The sequence below is a fragment of the Podarcis raffonei genome, chromosome 11 (assembly GCF_027172205.1).
Source record: "Podarcis raffonei isolate rPodRaf1 chromosome 11, rPodRaf1.pri, whole genome shotgun sequence".
In the NCBI taxonomy this organism is placed as follows: domain Eukaryota; kingdom Metazoa; phylum Chordata; class Lepidosauria; order Squamata; family Lacertidae; genus Podarcis; species Podarcis raffonei.
In genome coordinates this window covers 33,741,173-33,754,525 of record NC_070612.1, presented here as the reverse complement: position 1 = coordinate 33,754,525, position 13,353 = coordinate 33,741,173, and the positions used below count along the sequence as shown (strand labels likewise).

The following is a 13,353-nucleotide window of genomic DNA, read 5'->3' as shown; positions in this document are numbered from 1 at the left end:
GAATGCTTCTGAATACCAGTTGCTGGAAACCTCAGGTAGAGAGGGTGCTGTTTTGCTCAGGTCCTGCTTGAGAGAAAGATGTAGGTTAACCAATTTGGCTTTGGTACGTTTAGAAGACGCCTGCACAACCTTTTACCAACAGGATTGTTTATACAAATGAATGGCTTGCAATTGGGTGTTTACAGCATCATTCTTAAGATTTACCCCAATTCAGCAAAAGCAACACATGCACATCGGAGCTGACACATGCACATTATCTACTGGACTGGAAGCCATGCACTGGAAGAACTGCTGTATTAGGCCTGGTTCTGGGTCTCACATTGTTGTGTCCATTTCCCTTTAGTGGATCAGGAGCTCAACTTACAGCCCCAGCTGGATGCTTGGCACTGTACACTTTGAGAACAGTCACTTTTGGAGGGTGGCATGGATTCCAACTCACACCACATTCGAGCAAACAGTTGGTGCTGTTAAACCTAGAAGCAGTGATTGACAGGAGAGTATGTACAGGGGTGTGCTGTGGCACTAGAATGTGACCATTGTCTTTTACAGATTAATGTTCTTCAGTGGGAATAAAAAAATCAATCACATAAGTGGTTTGGAAAAAATGCTTAAAGATGAGTCTAGGTTTATTGTTATTGTACTTCCACCACATGCAACTCCCAATATGTTACAGACTCCTGTTGGAGGGCAGGGATAGTTGATAGTACTGTGACTAGGAATAGGAGGATCTGCCAAGTTTTCTTCTCTCAGTTTCTCATTTTTCCCAGCCATAAATTCAGTTCTTTACATTCTGGGAGCACATGAAAAATTTTCAGCATTTTAATTCAAATTCTTTCTAATAAACATATTTTTGTATGAACCTTTGGTGAATGTACACATTTTTGCAAGCAATTTCTCCACATATAATGAATTTTTGTATATTGTTTTCAGGAATATAATCATATTTACACTACACTACACTACACTACACTACACTACACACACACACACACACACACACATTTTTGTAAACCTTATTTGGTTGGAGAACTGTCTCACAAAATTTAGATAAATGCTGATTTCAAAGGACTGCTGGGTGTGTTTCAGGTCTCATACTTTTTCAGAAAGTGTGAATTCAATAGATTGCCTACAAATGCAAACTGAATCAAATTTATCCTCCTTTCCTAGTACTGGTGGTGCCAAATGACAGTGGAACAAACTATCTGTGGGATTGCAACAAAGCAGAAGGCTGGCATTGCTGCTGTCTCCCTCCTTTCTTGCCCAACAGCCAAATGTTCTCTTTGGTCTGTGAGTAATGGAAGAACTATCAGTAAACAGTAGCACATGTTTGGCTCGAAAACAATTGTCAGGCTCTGATATAAAGTTTAGAACAAATTTATTTCATGCTAGGGGAAGATTTGAGGCCTCATAAAACTCTTTGGTTTCAACCCAATGAAATAAGGTTAGCAAAATACATAAACTCTGATACAGCAGGGTGAAGCATGCCTTCCATCAACCGCAATTCACCAGTGGCTTTCCATGAGATATGCCACTGCAGCTTGGTTGCTTGACGCTGGTTTCGACCAAAGTTGCATCCTTACAGCTTCTCTTCCTCCTCACCTCCTGCCCCCACTTCTTCATGCTGTATGCCAGGCTAGGGGATTGAGATTTACTGATTGCAACCATCAGTGCTCAGTATTGATGTTTCAGCAGAATCTGCAGCAAGCCACTTGAATGATAAAGACTGTGTTAGCAAGCACCAGCCTGAGACAGAAATGCACACTTGTAGAATTAAAAACAAAACCAAACCACCAGCAGATGAGCAGCAAAAGCGGGGGTGGGGGCGGTGGAATCAGCTTTGATGATGACTGGCCTGTATCATAGGGAGGAAAAAGCACCAGGCAGAAACACCATTTCGCCCCCACTCCTCCATTCTCTTATATTTCATACACCATTGATGTGATGCTGAACAAGTGCTATTAATCAAGCGGTCTGTAATTCATTAGGCACCACGATCTACTTGAAATGTGATATTGTTCAAAGCTTCTGTAACTGATTGGGAAGAAAGTAAGCCAAGATGAATTAGTGACTGCATTTCTAAAATCAAGGGCAAACATTAATAGGGAATAGTCATTTACTTCCTATAAACTCCCATGATAATAGGAATAATATATACAGGGCCAGCCCACCCACCTCTTCCCACTGTAGCTCCTGGTGTGATTCCCCAATCTGCTTTAGAGGGTTGAGAGACCCTCTGGAGCAGATTTGCAGAGCATAGGCAACTGCAAGAAAATGAGGAAAAGGGGGAAACTGCTTGTGCAACACTGGATAAGTCTTATGAATCTCCTCTACTGCAAAAAAGCTAAGAAAAAGAAATAGAGTTTCCCATAGACAGTAAATATGAATTCATTCATATTCTCAGATCTTCTGAGTTTTTAATTGGTTTTCTTTTTGTTGTGTTTTTATCAGTCTGTATTCTGCTCTATGTGCTAGAGAAGAAACAAATGTACTGCAAATATACCAAATATACTGCTAATATCAGTGGGTGCCTGACACCCAGCAAGTTGGTTAAAATGTATAGAAAGGGATCTAAATTGTGCTGTAAGTGTTAAGAGGTTGAAGGAACCTTTATGCACATGTGGTGAACATGTAAACAAGCCAAGGGTTATTGGGAAATGATCTATGTAGAGCTAAAAAAGATCTTAAAATTTATATTCCCCCCCAAACCCGAGACCTTCCTACTAGGCTTAACATATGATGATATCCCCAAGAAGGCACTCTGTCCCTTCTTATATGCAACAGTAGCAGCCCGAATAATGTATGCCAAAAAATGGGAGGAAAGAGAGACCTCAACTAAAGAACAATGGCAGAATGAATTTATAGAATACATGGAGCTAGCATATATGACAGCGAAAATAAGAAACCAAATAAGAAAATAAGAAACCAATATAAGATACAGATAAGAGATGAGTGGCAATACCTGGGAGAGTACTTAAAGAGATATAATATTTAAATTAACTTAAATGTAGGAATAGCAGCATGAGCAGCAGTTACTAATAATAAGGGATATTTATAGGACAAAACAGGGTAGAAGAAAAGTATACGCAGCAAAATAAGGTTTGAATCAGGTGCCACGGGAGGATGGACTGGGAAGTCCTGAGAAAAATGATTTATTATGGAAAACATATGAAGTATATTCAAAAATCTGAAACAATTTTATAAAGAAAAATAAATAGTTGGCATTAAGTGGCAAGTATTTATGGGCTATTTGAAAAGAACCAGGGCAGGAGGGAAGAGTCATGGTGTTACATCTTCCTTTATACCCACTTCTCAATGGGTAATGTAAGCCACTGCACTTCTGGTTCTGATGACACAGTTAGTGTGTGTCCAACATAACCAATTGAGAAGCTGCCTTGAGGAAGTCCCTTTAAAATGAATGGCCATTGTACAAGAGCAATATTTCCACATGCACTGAGAAACATGAGATTCAGGGCTGGCATTACAGGTGAGTGAGCTGTGTTTTCAATCTGGGTGCCAAGCTCAAGGGGGTGCCAGTGTCTTGGTGTGACCAAGGCAAGATACCTGAGAGGTAGGTCTGGGCCCTTATCATGGACATTGCTGGGAAAGCCTAGGAAAAGGGGAATCTGTCACACTGCTAAGTTTTGCAGACTTGTGCAAGTCACATTGCTTGGCAATGCTGCAAGGCTGACCACAGGGTGGGGTGCAGCTGAAGGCACTGTTAGCCCAGGGTGCTATTTACCTAATGAATGCTGTTAAGTGGCCCTAATCCATTAGAAGAAACCACATTTATATGCTGAGGCGGGTGCACAAATGACACTTCTTTTGGAAGCAGGGTGAGACCAGCTGCCATGTCTGTCTCTGAAATACTTGCAGTCAGCTACCAGCTCCTTCCGTGTAATTCCGGACAGCCATGAACCTCAAGTGGCAGAAGAAAAGCTAAACATTTTGCTTCATGAAGAGGTTTCACAAGACATCTCAAAATGCATTTGACATCAGCCCTATTGAAAAATCTCTTTTGTTAGCGAGGAGGATTTAACTGGTCCTTTCTCTCAGGTTTGTGTGTTTAATTAGCTGACAGAACAGCGAAAACAGCAGGAGCCTGAAAGCTGAGGACTCTCTGCTTCTGTATGGAAGCACACGGATGATCTGAATGTGTCAAACACTGTTAAAGAACAAAAACAGGGTGGAATTTAACTGGAGACCTGCTTACCTTCTTCCCATGGGCATGTGGTTGGTGATGCTGAGACGAGATTGTAGACTAGAGGATGGCCTTTGGCCTGGTCTAGCAGAGTTCTTCTTAGGACCATTGCCTGACTATTGGAATGAGCTACAACAGCTTTTTGGTGCTTACTAAAAACATGCCTGTGATCCTGGGCTTTTGCGGGTGCTTAATTTCCAGTATAACATCCTTGGGGTTTTAAACTTCCATCAATATATTGCAATTTTCATGGTGATGTCTGTACTTCTCAAGTTGCTGTTTGACGCCTTGGAATTGGATGTGAAAGGCTGTATAGAAATACTTTAATAAAATAAATAATAGAAATAAATGAGAAATTCTTTGTCAAATTACCCTCAAGGCAAAGGTGCAGTGCTATTCTTCAAGGAGTTTCGAATAACTTCAAGAGAAAGGCATTTAAGCTGCAATCCTAATCAAGTTTACTCAGAAGTAAGTCCCACTGAATTAAGTGGGGTTTACTCCAAGGTATGCGGAGTTAGGATTACAACCTCAGGCTGCTAACTACTGCTATGCATGCTTACCTGTGTAAAAGTCTCATTGAACACAGTGTTTGTGTAGGACTGGATTGTCAGAGCGCCTCGGATTGGAATGTCAGTAGAGGATTGGAAAGTTAGAGTGCATTACGCACCCCATTCAACCTATCAGCAGAAATCTGATTGAGTTCAATGGCTTCCTGGATCACAAATTCTGGGAGAAACCCCACCCATAGGCAAATGTGATGCAATCAAGTAATTCCACTTATACTGCACTCCTGAGAATATGTCCTATTGAACTCAATGTAGCTTACTTCTGAGTAGATTTGTAACTGGCTGACTGACCGAACCCAAAGGGTGCTCATCAATGGTTCCTCTTCATCCTGGAGAAGAGTGACTAGTGGGGTGCCACAGGGTTCTGTCTTGGGCCCGGTCTTATTCAACATCTTTATCAAAGACTTGGATGATGGACTCAAGGGCATCCTGATCAAATTTGCAGATGACACCAAACTGGGAGGGGTGGCTAACACCCCAGAGGACAGGATCACACTTCAAAACGACCTTGACAGATTAGAGAACTGGGCCAAAACAAACAAGATGAATTTTAACAGGGAGAAATGTAAAGTATTGCACTTGGGCAAAAAAAATGAGAGGCACAAATACAAGATGGGTGACACCTGGCTTGAGAGCAGTACATGTGAAAAGGATCTAGGAGTCTTGGTTGACCACAAACTTGACATGAGCCAACAGTGTGACGCGGCAGCTAAAAAAGCCAATGCAATTCTGGGCTGCGTCAATAGAAGTATAGCATCTAGATCAAGGGAAGTAATAGTGCCACTGTATTCTGCTCTGGTCAGACCTCACCTGAAGTACTGTGTCCAGTTCTGGGCACCACAGTTCAAGAAGGAAACTGACAAACTGGAACGTGTCCAGAGGGGGGCAACCAAAATGGTCAAAGGCCTGGAAACGATGCCTTATGAGGAACGGCTAAGGGAGCTGGGCATGTTTAGCCTGGAGAAGAGGAGGTTAAGGGGTGATATGATAGCCATGTTCAAATATATAAAAGGATGTCACATAGAGGAGGGAGAAAGGTTGTTTTCTGCTGCTCCAGAGAAGCGGACACGGAGCAATGGATCCAAACTACAAGAACGAAGATTCCACCTAAACATTAGGAAGAACTTCCTGACAGTAAGAGCTGTTCGACAGTGGAATTTGCTGCCAAGGAGTGTGGTGGAGTCTCCTTCTTTGGAGGTCTTTAAGCAGAGGCTTGACAACCATATGTCAGGAGTGCTCTGATGGTGTTTCCTGCTTGGCAGGGGGTTGGACTCGATGGCCCTTCTGGTCTCTTCCAACTCTATGATTCTATGAGATAGGCATATGATTGCATAGTTCTGTAGTTCCACTGCATTCAATTGTTAACAGATGAGGAAACGTTCTGGAGAAAAGGAGAGAGCGCAAACCAAAAACGCCATAATTAATGCTTGCCTATATGCATGGGGATAAAGGATTCTGAGCAGCTGGGCACTGAGCTATTCACAACTATGGCTTGAAAATGGTGTTCCCTTATACTGAGTCAATACATTGGTCCATCTAGTTCAATATTGTCTACCCTGATGGGCAACGGCAGCCCAAGGTCTGAGGCAGGAACCTTTCCCCACTATATTTGGAGAGGCCAAGGATTGAACCTGGGACCTTCTTCATTCAAGGTAGATGATCTACCACGGAGCTATGGCCCTTCTGCTATGTGATCCTGCCCTTAATATCAGCTGGTGAGGTACTTTTCTGGGTTATTCTGCTGACTTATTCCTGCTGAGGTCTGGCAGGTCAATAGTGGCAAATGAGCATCTTTGTGGTGGCACTCCATTTGTGGAACTCCCTCTGCGGATTGGTGCACTTGGTGTGAACACATGTGCATTCAGCACTAGGGATGAGTGAATCCTGTCATTTTCAGTTTTGTCCCATTTCTCATTTTTCCAGTTGTAACTTCAGATCTCCACATTTCCACATCAGTTTGCTTTTTTTAAGTGCACATTTCTCCTAATTATTACCTTTGGAAAGCAATTTTACTTACTATAATGCATTTTTGTATACTTTACCCTAGCATATGCAGTTTTATACACATTATTAGCAGGAGAACTGCATTGCAAAATTCAGAGAAGGGGCCGTTGCAAAGCATGGCTGTATTTTGCTTTGTGTTTGCAGCTGCTGTTGTTATTTCTTTAGGTTCTTTCCACTGAAAATTTATCTGGATTTCTTTCCCTGTTACTTGTTCTGAAAATATAATAGCATCTCAAGAGGCCTTAACAGCTTGTACAAGTACCTTACTCTTTTCCTGTTGTCTGTTTCATCAATGTGTCACATGATCATATTTGAACTGTTATCTCTAGCCAGTCAAACTTTCTGTCTTTTTTAAAAAATAGTGTGGGTGTATGAAGTGGTGGATCATCCAGTACTTCCAAAAGCCTGCCAGCTTTTTATTTCCAGGTGGGAGTGTGGCATTTTTCCTTTTGTCTTGCCTGGTGGATCTCCATCTTTCAGAATTACCCATCCCATTAAAATCAGTGAGGCATGGGCATGATCCTGGTGTTCATCTGGAGCTTTGGATCCAGCAGATAAAGCCTACCTCTTCCCTGACTCTGCCCCCAAAATGCCCTGTTTTGAGACCTCACACTGACCACCAACGACAGTAGATTCATTCCTTAAGAGATTTCCATGGGTATAGCGGAAGGTTTCTGAGGCAGACAATGGAGACCTCTGCCCCATCCTAACTGGGGTTAGGATTGTGCTCTGTAATAGGATCAGGACACCAGTTTATTTTGTTGCTATCAAAGGTATTTCAAAGAGAATCTAGGTGCCTAAATGCCCTGTTGTTGGCCACTTTGGAGTTAAATATTTCTTCTAGAGGAGCAGAATAGCTAGCTGGATAATTCCCCCCACCCTGTTCCTTTCTGTTTGAATAATCAGCCAGCAATAAATTTACTGATCTAGAGAATTTGGCGCAAAGTGAAAGTACTGTAACTTAATGATATAAAATAACTCCTCCCTAGAAATTGAAGAAGAAAGCCTACACTTTCCTTACATTATCATACATTAGTAACAATCCCAAATAATTGTAATGTATGGAAATTGGGTTTCTTGACTAGAATAACCATCTCTTCGGCATGCAAGAGTAGTGGATAAATGCTTCATCGTCTCAAGTATTCATGGAAGAGGGACTTTTAGCAAGTGAATAAAAATATATCAATGTGAAACATGTTAACTCAATGTAACAGTGTATAATTTAGCATTCACATTAAATGTGTGTTATAAAAGCATCATCAACTTTATTTTAGTTTTAACAGAGAAAATTAAATGCACAAATTGTGCTAATGTAATGGTGTAGCTCAGAAGTGTAACAGAGAAGTTGAAAAATCAGGATCATGCTCTGCCCCCACCCGCAACTCTGGCAACTTCTTCAGCAAATGCAATGGTTATTTTCGAGGGTTTAATTTAGCACTTAGCTTCATTCAAAAAGTCCCATTTTAGGTGCTTAAGTGAAGGGGATATGTGGGATGCATGTTCAAATATTACATCAATGCTGGACCTAAGAACCATCTGCATTGTTAACATTGTAGGTGGGTTACACCATTTGGGACTTTTCAGTTTAGGGAAAATGGTGAGTGAGGGGAGGACCCGACAGAGCTGCAGACAATTACGTATGGTGTGGAGAATATGAATAGAGTCCTTTTCTCTAAAAATACTAGAACTCAGAGCCATACAATGAAGGTGAATGTTGGAAGATACAGGTTAGACAAAAGAAATTACTTCACAGAGCATATAGTTAAACTGTGGAATTCACTCCCACTAGAAGTGGTGATGGTCACAAACGTGGGTGGTTTTAGGAGAATTAGGCAAATTCATAGAGGATAAGATTATTGGGGCTACTAGCCACAATCACTATGTTTTACCACCACTGTTAGATGCAGTTTCCCCCTGAATACCAGGTGCTGGGTAAAACAATTGGTTTGACACAGTTAAAACCAATTAAAACTCAGTTAGAATCCTGTGATCTGTGGAGCTCTGGAGCCTGTTTTCTGATCCATCACCATCTTAACTGGAAGTCATCTTAACCAGAAACCCAGGTGTTACATACTCAGGTGCTAGATTTTGTGCTGCCATGATGGTTATTTATCAAAGGATGGTTTGTGCCACAAACTACGCCTAAACAGAAGGCCCAAAATGCAAGACCTGTTTTCCATCACTCTCCCTCTTAACTGCTTGTCTTTGTTTTTATCTTTTTAAGTTATGTATGATATAATCATTTTTTAACTACCAGTTTTTATCCCTTACCTGTTTTAAGCCTTATGTGTTCAGTTTATCCATATGTTTTATCATATGCTTGTCTGTGACCGAAAAAAAGTTTGATACAGGAGCTGGGAATCACAAGTAGGGAGAGGCTATTCTGCTCCTGCTTGCAGGCTTCCCATAGGCAGTTTACAAAAATATAAAATAAAACATGAAGGTTCTTGATTTTAAAAAAACACAGCCTGATTAAAGCAAGTATTGAAAAACATTCAAAATATGATTAAAGACAGCAGTAGCTAAAAAGAGATAAAACACATGTAACTTCCACATGTCTGAATGGCATAGCTTTCAACTTTTCCCTTTTCTTGCAAGGAATCCTATTCGGAATAAGGGAATTTCCCTTAAAAAAAGGGAAATGTTGACAGTTATGCTGAATGGGTTTACCTCACTGCTATTTTTCTAGAAAAAGAGGTGCCACAACTCACTATGGACATGGCCCTTGTTCTCTTAGAATGGCACTGGCACCCACCTGAGAGGTGCCGGAACTGAGTTTTGGTGAGTTCCGGCTGAAAAAGAGCCCTGGTTTGCCAAAACAAATATGTTTTAAGCAAGCACTGAAAAAACTATAGCAAATGTGCTTGTTTGATTTCAACAAATGGGGCTTCAGCCTGATCCAGAAGGATCCTTCTGATGACAACCTGCATCATGAGAAGAATGCAAATATGCTACATATCCCGGGCGTTCACTGTTACTCTTGCAGTAGGGCTGCTATTGTATAAGCCATGACACGAGTAGAAAGAAGTGGCCACTTCTACTCTGATCCAGGTTGGCCTGCATATGAGACTGACCAAAACAGTTACCTCAGGCGGTTGAATCCTATAAGGCAGTGGTGCCCCTGTAGGCCCCTTGCCTGCCCCTGCTGCCAGAGCCACACAGCTTCACAGGCAGCTGCAGCTTCCAGCGAGATCTTGTGAGAGTTATGAGGAAGATTTTCTCATGAGATCTCACCAGAAGTTGCTGTGTGTCCCCAGCAAGCAAGGCTTTGGTGGGGGTGGCAGAAGTAGAGGGGCATCTTCCTGTTTTGCCTCAGATAGCAAATGGGACAGGCTGCCCCAACTCTAATAAAACTAAGAGGAAAGCTTTGAGAATTAACAATTTGAAGTATGCACCAGCACTGGAAACTCACTCCAAGGAACGCTGGATGGGTGCAAAGAACTGGCTACTATCCCGGTTATTGCCACTTAGGCGCTAGGAGAGAGCAGGTCACTGAATCACAACTAGGGGAAAGGAGCTATATGCACCAACATAGCCTGAGTGAGATTTTCTGCTTGTATGCACTGCAAAGAATTGGATTAGACTCTTAGGTTGGAGACAGACAAAGCTGAAGATGGCATGAAAGAGTCATCATTGCCCACGGTATGTGAAATCATCCCACTTGTCATTTCTCTTCATAAGTTTTGCTGGATTTTGTACCTATGCTTTCAGCTCACAAAAGATACTTGATAGATCCCAACCCACAATATTTAGAATTTAGATCTGAGACATCAGAAATAGTACCCTTCAGATGTTCTGGACTACAACTTCCATTAGTCCTAGCCAGCACCACCAATGTTCAGGGATGCTGGGAGTTGCAGTCCAGCATATCTGATGGCAACCCAATATCTGGATTTCACTAGTGTGAGCTTGCTTTTTATTTATTTATGTTTGGTGCATGTAATAGAAACTGAACGAAAAAGAGAGAGCTTAACATAGGTTTGACAGACCCCACCCCCAAACCACAAAAATTTAATACATTCACATAGCCTGCATCTTACATGTATATCCAGGTGGTTTTCCTTTTACCTTTAACTCCATACTAGAATGTTCCATATACCTCTGATTTAAGAGGTCATTTGAGGACACTGCATTCCACTGCAATGAAGAGCAATAAACCGGTAGTTTGGAAATGTAGCAAAAATGGGAACTCCCCCAAAGGATGTGGAAGTGGAATCAAAAAGTAATGGGGCAGTCAAGAGAGAGGTTTATTGAGCCAATGTGTTCCGGACCCTACTGGTCCTCCTTCAAGGAAATTAAGAGAATGAACAATTCAACAATTAGATGTGCTGCTGTTTCTTTCCTTATGCTTAGGGCCTGAAATGTGCTGGATTAATAGTAATCTCTTTTGCCTACTCCATTGCTTTTTTGCTTCCACTTCCAGTTAGGATTTTTGTTTGCTTGCTTTAAGCCTCTACAGCACCACATCAGAAATGGAAGTGCAATGGGTAGGAATTTATGGAGTGTCAATGAGGAAGACCTAATCATTAAAATTCTGAGCATGAAAGTCTGAGGAGCTAAAGAAAACTTAGAGAATAGTAAAGGTTTGGTACATTAAAGTAGCAAAAGGGAACTTCTCTCTAGACCTATGCAATATGGTGAGAATATGGTTTCTCTTTCCCCCCAACACACACACAAATGTGCACACACATACACACAGAGTTGAGCAAAACCTCTTCATTTGAGCTCTTCCGTAGGAGATGCTAATTGGCCTATAAGGAATAATCTCCCTCTGATGCACATGTGTAAATTGGCATTTAGTGAAAATTAATTAATCTAAATACAATGGTACCAACTGGAGGACATGTAATCAGATGTGGGGAGAAAAATAAGGGAGACCAATCTAGAAAACCATGATCTTTCCTATATCTGCAGTATTTCATGAGTATAAACCTGTTTGGTTAGAAATCATGACAAAACTTTGTAACAGGAGTCCCAATTAGTGGACCAGTATCTTCTAGTTTCTGATAATTTTGCATACCCTGTAAAGATGTTGATGTGTCAGATCAACAACCAAGATGAACGGAAGAATTAGGCCAATTTACACCCCACTCCTCACATTATATTTGCAATGAAGGAGTAGTGCAGACAATCTCGAAAGGATTTTCCCCCACCCCATGTGGTGATCCACACTATGCAGATGGGTAATCATGAGAAGTGCAATATATCACCCAGTTTCTCTCTGGTGCTGGAGAACTGGAAGTACGGTATGTTGGGGAAAGGTGTGATGTCACACTTTATGTGATTGATTCTCTCTGTGCTGGGAAGCATCACGAAGAAAAGGCAGGATTTGATTTATTTTTTATTTTTCTAGGGATCAAAGTCCAGGGGCTAATTAGCATGATCATCTGGACTGGGGGGGAATTTCTGTGGATAAAAATGAAGTGTAAATTTTATCCCCTTCAGGCAGCATGGCAAAATTGTCAAGTGGCCACAGTTCAATATGCAGCTACTGTATCGCATCCCCGCATCTTGCGATAGGGTGGAAATATAGCATCTAGACTTGTAGTGAAGTGCTATTGTGGCCATTTAACCACAAAGGGAATCATTCAAACCACATTTGCTCAAGCCCCACCACCTCATCACTAAAAAGAGCCATGTGGTTTGGCCTGATGAATTATGCAGCTGATGAGTTTGCTGCTTGTGAGATACATGTTTCCTAAAGCACACTGAGTGCCTTAAAGGGCACACATGGCTGTAAATGCACTCAGCTCATGTCTGCCATGGTGGTAGTGTGTGCAGCACATGCATCCTAATCAAATATTGAGTATTTGTCAGAAGATACTCTGTGGATAAGCACATATCTGTGCACATATCTGGCACATGAATCATGTTTATTCCCATTAGATATCAATCCAAAATTCTTCCACTTACCTGACCGGCTTCTGGGGTTGACTGTCCTCCAGAAAAATACATAACTACACATGAATATTTTTTATTTTATGTTGACCAAACCTGGTATTCAAGCTGCAGTGGTGTTAAATGCTTGGGTTGAATTCAGCGGGCTGCTTCAGTTTCACTGGCGTAAGGATGTCTGCAAGAGATGAGAACATGATTAATCAGGTGTTTACATTTATGGGTATTGAAGATGACTTTTGCTGTTGTGAACAATCTCTAATCTGTTTAAAACTTAAAGAAATTGTGAATGGTTTTCTCTCACACACCAAACTGGCTGTCTCAGAATAAAAGCATAAGAAGAGCTGGATCAGGCCAAAGGTCCTTGTCCATGGGAAGCCATAATAATAAATAAATAATAATATTTCTATTATTTATATGCCGCCCATCTGACTGGGTTGCCCCAACCACTCTGGGAGGCTTCCAACAAATTAAAACACAGTAAGACATTAAACATAAAAAATTTCCCTATACAGGGTTGCCTTCAGATGTCTTCTAAAAGTCAGATACAGTGGTACCTCTAGTTGCGGACACGATCCATTCTGGGGTGCCGTTCACACCCCGACAAGTCTGCAACTAGAGCAGCGCTTCTGTGCAAGCGCAGAGCACAATAGAGCACTTTTGTGCATGTGTGAAGTGTGCAGAATGCTT

General features: G+C 41.4%; 1 long non-coding RNA gene across 2 annotated transcripts in view; it reads right to left on the bottom strand.

Moving 5' to 3' along the window:
• Nucleotides 1-12,555: 12,555 nt before the first annotated feature.
• LOC128422999 (uncharacterized) overlaps nucleotides 12,556-13,353 on the bottom strand; it is an 81,361-nt gene continuing 80,563 nt past the window's right edge. For both annotated transcript variants that reach the window (XR_008332639.1, XR_008332640.1), the window contains one exon: nucleotides 12,556-12,841. This is a non-coding gene — a long non-coding RNA (uncharacterized LOC128422999). The remainder of the gene's footprint in view (nucleotides 12,842-13,353) is intronic.